Source organism: Neophocaena asiaeorientalis, unplaced genomic scaffold (genome assembly GCF_003031525.2).
Source record: "Neophocaena asiaeorientalis asiaeorientalis breed wild unplaced genomic scaffold, Neophocaena_asiaeorientalis_V1.1 scaffold220, whole genome shotgun sequence".
NCBI lineage: Eukaryota > Metazoa > Chordata > Mammalia > Artiodactyla > Phocoenidae > Neophocaena > Neophocaena asiaeorientalis.
In genome coordinates, this window is record NW_020174042.1 from 5,670,167 (window position 1) to 5,680,041 (window position 9,875).

Consider the following 9,875-nt stretch of genomic DNA (forward strand, 5'->3'; position numbering starts at 1 on the left):
GGAGCCTGTGCTCCGCAACGGGAGAGGCCACAGCAGGGGGAGGCCCATGTCCCAAAAAAAAAAAAAAAAAAAAAAAAAGTTATATGCATGAACACCTTTCTATACATTTTACTTACAATATAAAAAATTAAAAACAAACCATGTTTAATAATAATTGTGTTATTTTAACTTGAAATGTTTCCTTTAAAATTTTAATTGTCAAATTATATAAAAATATGAAAAATACATATACATTATTGTAAAGAAAATACAATATTGTATTTATCCAATGATTTCAATATATAGTGCCTTTATATGAGGGAAAAATGAAAATGGACAGGGTTCACCCTGAAAGTCTGAGGGTTTTTTTCCTGTTTTTGATTTGCATTATTGTTACAATGTTTATTGATGAAAAAGTTTTTTTTTTAATCCCATCATATTTATAATATTATAAATATCTGTAAATCATAACTGAATGAAAAGTTAAAAATGCCTTTTAGGCGACTGAGAAAAGAGTAACCACAATGAGAGAAGCAAGAAGAGCTACAATCCTGCAGCTTGTGGAATGAAAACCACATTCGCAGAAAGACAGACAAAAATGAAAAGGCAGAGGGTTATGTACCAGATGAAGGAGCAAGATAAAACCCCAGAAAAATAAATAAATGAAGGCAACCTCCCAGAAAAAGAATTCAGAATAATAATAGTGAAGATGATATAGGACCTTGGAAAAAGAATGGAGGCAAAGATCTAGAAGATGCAAGAAGTGTTTAACAAAGTCCCAGAAGAGTTAAAGAACAAACACCTAGAAGAATTAAAGAACAAACAAACAGAGATGAACAATACAATAACTGAAATGAAAAATACACTGGAAGAGCTCAATAGCAGAATAACTGAGGTAGAAGAATGGATAAGTGACCTGGAAGACAGAATGATGGAATTCACTGCCGCAGAACAGAATAAAGAAAATAGAATGAAAAGAAATGAAGACAGCTTAAGAGAGCTCTGGGACAACATTACATGCACCAACATTCACATTATAGGGGTCCCAGAAGGAGGAGAGAGAGAAAAGACTCGAGCAAATATTTGAAGAGGTTATAGTCAAAAACTTCCCTAACATGGGCAAGTAAAGAGCCACCCAAGTCCAGGAAATGCAGAGAGGCCCAGGCAGGATAAACTCAAGGAGAAACACACTGACACATAGTAATCAAACTGACAAAAATTAAAGACAAAGAAAAATTATTAAAAGCAACAAGGGAAAAACAACCAATAACATACAAGGAAATTCCCATAAGGTTAACAGCTGATTTCTCAGCAGAAACTCTACAAGCCAGAAGGGAGTGGCACTATATATTTAAAGTGATGAAAGGGAAGAACCTACAACCAAGACTACTCTACCTGGCAAATATCTCATTTAGATTTGGTGGAGAAATAAAAAGCCTTACAGACAAGCAAAAGCTAAGAGAATTCAGCACCACAAAACCAGCTCTACAACAAATGCTAAAGGAACTTCTCTAAGTGGGAAACACAAAAGAAGAAAAAGACCAACGAAAACAAACCCTTAACAATTAAGAAAATGGTAACAGGAACATATATATTGATAATTATCTTAAATGTGAATGGACTGAATGCTCCAACCAAAAGACACGGGCTTACTGAACAGATACAAAAGCAAGACCCATATAGATGCTGTCTACAAGAGACCCACTACAGACCTAGGGAAACATACAGACTGAAGGTGAGGGGAAGGAAAAAGATATTCCATGCAAATGGAAATCAAAAGAAAGCTGGAGTAACAACACTCATATCAGATAAAATAGACTTTAAAATAAAGAATGTAACAATAGACAAGGAAGGACAGTACATAATGGTCAAGGGATCAATCCAAGAAGAAGATATAACAATTATAAATATATATGCACCCAACATAGGATCACCTCAATACATAAGGCAAATGCTCACAGATATAAAAGAGGAAACTGACAATAACACAATAAAAGTGAGGGTCTTTAACCCCTCACATACACCAATGGACAGATCATCCAGACATAAAATTCATAAAGAAACACAAGCTTTAAACGACACAATAGACTGTATAAATATAATTGATATTTATAGGACATTCCATCCCAAAAACAGCAGATTATACTTTCTTCTCAAGTGCACATGGAACATTCTCCAGGATAGATCACATCCTGGGTCACAAATCAAGCCTTGGTAAATTTAAGAAATTGAAATCATATCAAACATCTTTTCCCACCACAACGCTATGAGATTAGAAACAAATTACAGGGAAAAAATGTAAAAAACACAAACATATGGAGGCTAAACAATACATTACTAAATAACCAAGAGATCACTGAAGAAATCAAAGAGGAAATCAAAAAACACCTAGAGACAAACTACAATGAAAACATGACAATCCAAAACCTATGGGATGCAGCAAAAGCAGTTCTAAGAGGGAAGTTTATAGCAACACAAGCCTACCTCAAGAAACAAGAAAAATCTCAAAAAAACAATCTAACCTTACACCTAAAGGAACTAGAGAAGGAAGAACAAACAAAACCCAAAGTTAGTAGAAGGAAAGAAATCATAAAGATCAGAGCAGAAATAAATGAAATAGAAACAAAGAAAACCATAGCAAATATCAATAAAACTAAAAGCTGGTTCTTTGAGAAGATAAACAGAATTGATAAACAATTAGCCAGACTCATCAAAAAAACGAGGGAGAGAACTCAAATCATTAAAATTAGAAATGAAAAAGGAGAAGTTACAACAGACACCACAGAAATACAAAGTATCCTAAGAGACTACTACAAGCAACTCTATGCCAACAAAATGGACAACCTGGAAGAAATGGACAAATTCTTAGAAAGGTATAACCTTCCAAGACTGAACCAGGAAGAAATAGAATATATGAACAGACCAAACACAAGTTTTGAAATTGAAACTGTGATTAAAAATCTTCCAACAAATAAAAGCCCAGAATCAGATGGCTTCACAGGTGAATTCTGTCAAACATTTAGAGAAGAGCTAACATCTATCCTTCTCAAACTCTTCCAAAAAATTTCAGAGGAGGGAACACTCCCAAACTCATTCTATGTGGCCAAAATCACCCTGATACCAAAACCAGCCAAAGATACTACAAAAAAAGAAAACTACAGACCAGTATCATTGATCAATATAGATGCAAATATCCTCAACAAAATACTAGCAAACAGAATCCAACAACACATTAAAGGATCATACACCATAATCAAGTGGGATTAATCCCTGGGATGCAAGGATTATTCAATATATGCAAATCAATCAATGTGATACGCCATATTAACAAATTAAAGAATAAAAACCATATGACCATCTCAATAGATGCAGAAAAATCTTTTGACAAAATTCAACACCGAGTTATGATAAAAAATCTCTAGAAAGTGGGCACAGAGGGAAGCTACCTCAATGTAATAAAGGCCATATACGACAAACCCACAGCAAACATCATTCTCAATGGTGAAAAACTGAAAGTATTTCCTCTAAGATCAGGAACCAGAAAAGGATGTCAACTCTCCACTATTATCCAACATAGTTTTGGAAGTCCTAGCCACGGCAATCAGAGAATTAAAAGAAATAAAAGGAATACAAATTGGAAAAGAAGAAGTAAAACTGTCACTGTTTGCAGATGACATGATACTATACATAGAGAATCCTAAAGATGCCACCAGAAAACTACTAGAACTAATCAGTGAATTTGGTAATGTTGCCGGATACAAAATTAATGAGCAGAAATCTCTTGCATTCGTATACACTAACAATGAAAGATCTGAAGGAGAAATTAAGGAAACAATCCCATTCACCACCACAACAAAGAGAATAAAATACCTAGGAATAAACCTACCTACACAGGTAAAAGACCTGTACTCAGAAATCTATAAGACACTGATGAAAGAAATCAAAGATGACACAAACAGATGGAGAGATAGAATGTTCTTGCATTGGAAGAATCAATATTGTGAAAATGACTATACTACCCAAAGCAATCTACAGATTCAATGCAATCCCTATCAAATTACCAATGGCATCTTTTACAGAACTAGACCAAAAAATCTTAAAATTTGTATAGAAACACAAAAGACCATGAATAGCCAAAGCAATCTTGAGGGGGAAAAAAAAGGAGCTGGAGGACAGACTCCCTGACTTCAGACTATACTACAAAGCTACAGTAATCAAGACAATATGGTACTGGCACAAAAACAGAAATATAGATCAATGGAACAGTATAGAAAACCCAGAGATAAACCCATGCACCTATGGTCAACTAATCTCTGACAAAGGAGGCAAGGATATACAATGGAGAGAAAACAGTCTTTTCAATAAGGGGTGCTGGGAAAACTGGACAGCTATATGTAAAAGATGAAATTAGAACACTCCTTGGCACCATAAACAAAAATAAACTCAAAATGGATTAAAGACCTAAAGGTAAGACCGGACACTATAAAACTCTTAGAGGAAAACATAGGAAGAACTCTCTTTGACATAAATCACAGCAAGATCTTTTCTGATCCACCTCCTAGAGTAATGGAAATAAAAACAAAAATAAACAAATGGGACCTAATTAAACTCAAAAGCTTTTCCACAGCAAAGGAAACTGTAAACAAGACGAAAAGACAACCCTCAGAATGGGAGAAAATATTTGCAAACGAATCAACGGACAAAGGATTAATCTCCAAAACATATAAACAGCTCATGCAGCTCAATATTAAAAAAAAAGAAACAACCCAATCAAAAAATGGGCAGAAGACTTAAAGAGACATTTCGCCAAAAAAGACATACAGATGGCCAAGAGGCACATGAAAAGCTGCTAAACATCAATAATTATTAGAGAAATGCAAATCAAAACTACAATGAGGTATCACCTCACACTGGTTAGAATGGGCATCATCAGAAAATCTCCAAAGAACAAATGCTGGAGAGGGTTGGAGAAAAGGGAACCCTCCTGCACTGTTGGTGGGAAGGTAAATTGATACAGCCACTATGGAGAACAGTATGGAGGTTCCTTAAAAAAACTAAAAATAGAACTACCATATGCCCCAGTAATCCCACTACTGTGCATATACCCTGAGAAAACCATAATTCAAAAAGAGACATGTACCACAATGTTCACTGCAGCACTATTTACAATAGCCAGGACATGGAAGTAACCTAAGTGTTCATCAACAGATGAATGAAGAATATGTGGCACGTATATACAATGGAATATTACTCAGCCATAAAAAGAAACGAAATTGAGTTATCTGTAGTGAGGTGGATGCACATAGAGTCTGTCATAGAGTGAAGTAAGTCAGAAAGAGCAAAACAAATACTGTATGCTAACATATATATGGAATCTAAAAAAAGAAAAAGTGGTTCTAAAGAAACTAGGGACAGGACAGGAATAAAGATGCAGATGTAGGGAATGGCCTTGAGGACATGGGGAGGGGGAAGGGTAAGCTGGGATGAAGTGAGAGAGTGGCATTGACATACATACACTACCAAATGTAAAACAGATAGCTAGTGGGAAGCAACTGCAAAGCACAGGGAGCCCAGCTTGGTGCTTTTTGACCACACAGATGGGTGGGATAGGGAGGGTGGGAGGAAGATGCAAGAAGGAGGGGATATGGGGATATGTTTATACATATAACTGATTCACTTTGTTATACAGCAGAGACTAACGCAACAATGTAAAGCAATTATACTCCAATAAAGATGTTAAAAAAACCAAAAAAAGACACATGCACCCCAATGTTCATTGCAGCATTATTTACAGTAGCAGGTCATGGAAGCAACCTTAATGCCCATCGACAGACAAATGGATGGAGAAGATGTGGTACATATATACAATGGAATATTACTCAGCCATAAAAAGGAACGAAATTGGGTCATTTGTAAAGATGTGGATGGACCTAGAGACTGTCATACAGAGAGAAGTAAGTCAGAAAGAGTAAAACAAGTATCATATATTAACGCATATATGTGGAATCTAGAAAAATGGTACAGATGAACTGGTTTGCAAGGCAGAAATAGAGACACAGATGTAGAGAACAAACGTATGGACACCAAGGGTGGAAATGGGGGTGGGGGTGGGATGAACCGGGAGATTGGGATTGACATTATACACTAGTACGTATAAAACAGATAACTAATAAAAACCTGCTGTATAAAAAATAAAATAAAATTCAAAAAAAAAAGCACAATGAGATCTTAAGTTTAGAAAAAAATGACATGGTAGTGCTAGTTGAGACAAAGAAAATCACATTGATTTTAAGAATAAAATAAAAACACAAAATAGGGCTTCCCTGGTGGCACAGTGGTTGAGAGTCCGCCTGCCGATGCAGGGGATACGGGTTCGTGCCCCGGTCAGGGAAGATCCCACATGCTGCAGAGCGGCTAGGCCCGTGAGCCATGGCCGCTGAGCCTGCGCGGCCGGAGCCTGTGCTCCGCAACGGGAGAGGGCACAACAGTGAGAGGCCCACGTACCACAAAAAAATTTAAAAAAACAAAAAATATTTTTTAAAATCTCATAAATGTGGAATAAACAAAGTTGTCACTGCCAGTATTCAATCTGGAAAAGGAATTGGCCACAGAGATAGAGACACAATATGGTGAAGTTTATATTGTTGTCCTTAACTGGCAAACTTTTTTAAAATAAATAAATAAATAAATTTATTTATTTTTGGCTGCATTGGGTCTTTGTTGCTTGGCTCGGGCTTTCTTTAGTTGTGGCAAGCAGGGGCTACTCTTCGTTGCCGTGTGTGGGCGTCTCACTGTGGTGGCTTCTCTTGTGGTGGAGCACGGGCTCTAGGCATGCATGGGCTTCAGTAGTTGTGGCACGAAGGCTTTAGTAGTTGTGGCTCACGGGCTCTAGACTGCAGGCTCAGTAGTTGTGGCACAGGCTTAGTTGCTCCGTGGCATGTGGGATCTTCCTGGACCAGGGATCGAACCCATGTCCCCTGCACTGGCAGGCGGATTCTCAACCACTGCGCCAACAGGGAAGCCCTTAACTGTCAAACTTAGTAGCCAAGGCTTTTTGTCCTGTACAGGGCAACACATTTCTTTACGATTTCCAAAAGAAACTGAATGAGTTGTTTTGTTCTGGTCTTAATAGATTGTTTTTTTTTGTTTGTTTTTGTAGGAGTTTTAGATTTATAGGAAAATTGAGTGTAAACTACAGAGAGTTCCTATAACTCTCCCCACTCCCAGTTCCCTATCATTAACATCTTGTGTTAATGTGGTACCTTTGTTGTAATTGATGTGACAGTGTTGATACGGTATTATCAGCTAAAGTCCATAGTTTCATTAGAGTTCATCCCTGTTGTTCTATATTCCTTGAGTTTTGACAAACATGTAACGACACGTATCCACCATTATAGTATCATTCAGAGTAGTTTCACCGCCCTAAAAATCCTCCGTGCTCTGTTTATTCATCCTTCCCTCCCCCCAAGCCCCTGGCCACCACGGATCTTTTTACTGTCTCTATAGTTTTGTCTTTTCCAGAACGTCATCAAGTTGGAATCATACAGGATGTAGCCTTTTCAGGTAGGCTTAAAACTTAGTAATATGCATTTATGTGTCTTCCAGGTCTTTTCATGGCATTATTATCTGCAACTACCAGAGTTTGTTTATCCACTCACCTGTTAAGAATGTGGGTTTGGTTTTTAATCATAGGTTCAGTTTTAATCAACTTTAAGTGGTTAATGATAAACCTCCAGGTATGCTTGTACAATGAAGATCCGGGGTGAACGTAAAGGGAAGCAACAACGAAGGGGATTAAAGGTTGGAAACAGCCTATTACCTTTGAAAGTACTATTCTGACTTTAAAAAAGAAAAACTGCCAAAACCAAAAAAAACCCCTTCTTATTCCCGTATTCTTTCATCTTTATTATACAATGAAAATACCTGAATATGATGAATTCATTTTGTTTGAAGATGCACCAAATCCATTTTAATAATTACAATTCACGTAATACACAGTTATTATGAAAAAAACTAGAAAATGCAGGTTGGCAAAAATAAGAAAATTTAAGATACCATAATTCTATTCATTACCTGTTTGTATAACTTTTTTTATGCCTGTGCATATTCTTTCATATTTTTCCATGCATTTGTGTATATGCACACATCATATAAAATTCATTTCAGTGGATGCACTGTTCAGCTGATTCTTATTATTCCCAGTAGTTATGTTCTACAAAGTAACCACCAACAATGAATTCTAGAATAATGAACCATTGCTCCTAGAGGAAATACAGGGTTGGGTTCCTGGGAGCCTTTGATCACCACATTTTCACCAACGGATCAACACATAATTTAGAAGTTACAAATCAATTTTAACAAGCAGGCAGACTCACAAGTAGGGAATCTTCAAATAATAAGGATTGACTGGATGTATGCCAAAATCAAGCACGCTGGTTTTTTTTGTTTTTTTACGGTACGTGGACCTCTCACTGTTGTGGCCTCTCCCGTTGCAGAGCACAGGCTCCGGACGCGCAGGCTCAGCAGCCATGGCTCACGGGCCCAGCCGCTCCGCGGCATGTGGGATCTTCCCTGACCGGGGCACGAACCCGTGTTCCCTGCATCGGCAGGCGGACTCTCAACCACTGCGCCACCAGCGAAGCCCTCCTAGATACCTTTTTAGAAGGGCACCTGCAGTCTCGGCTCTTATCGTGACGTGCAGTGCAGCCTAACCGCGAGGGGCACAGGGCTGGAGCCAGATGGTGTGGGGTGTCATCCTGACTTGGCCACTTATCACTTTGCCTTAGGTCAACTATTTTGTCCATGCCATATTTGTTTCTCATCTACGAAAACGACAGTCATCAGACCTACTTCACTGGGTTGTAGTGAAGACTGTTAATTAGAACAGTTCCTGGCATGTAGCAAGTATGGAATAAATGCTATTAGCAACACTTACCCTATTCTTTTCATTGGTGTCTGTCTCATCTGTCAACGCTAAGATCTTTCAGAGACGGTCTCTAGTTATCTGTGAAGCCTAAGGGATGGCAGAGAGCAGGTGCTCACAAATATGCCTGAAGGTAACTACCGCAGGCAGATGAACATAAAGCTCAGACGACAGAGTTGGAAAAAGCATTCCCTACCGGGAATAACAACATGTGAGAAAGTAAGGATGAAATTTGCGTGGGACACTGTAGGAGCAGCTTGGATGAGGTGAATGACCCTTATAGTGAAAAAGGGAGAAAGGCGATACAGAAGGAGAAAGGGAATGAGGACTCTGGAGCCCAGAGCAATCTGAAATGGTCTGTCAGTGGGCTGCAAGGGGACCCCAACAACTAAAAGAGTGGATGCAACAGAATCGGGTGGGGAAAATCCTGGCAGCAGGGAGACTGGTTAGGAAAATAGAACATTACTTATTAGTAGCAACAATGGCTGCTATTCACAAACCCTGCTCTCTTAAAAGAAAAGGCAATTTTATGATCACAAAGAGGCTACATTTTCTTTTTATTGGCAACTCAATCTACATATATACAGTACTGCACAAATTATACGTGGGTTGACAGTTATATTAATACAAATTCATGAGCATTTACATAAAGCTACTACTCTAGGTTTTGGTGCATTTTGTGCCTGGTATTTTAGTAAATATGACAAACATAAAGGAACTCAGCTACTGCAATTCATAAGAATTGGCTTTCAAAAAAAGCAAATATGTCACCTCACAGAACACTTAATACGTCAAACCCAGGAAAATCAGTAACTAAATGACAAAAGGAACACTGTTAAAGAAAAGTTGGTGATAAAATGTCAGGCTAAAGGGCGTCCCTGGTGGCGCAGTGGTTGAGAGTCCGCCTGCCGATGCAGGGGACACTGGTTCGTGTCCCGGTCCGGAAAGATCCCACATGCCGTGGAGCGGCTGA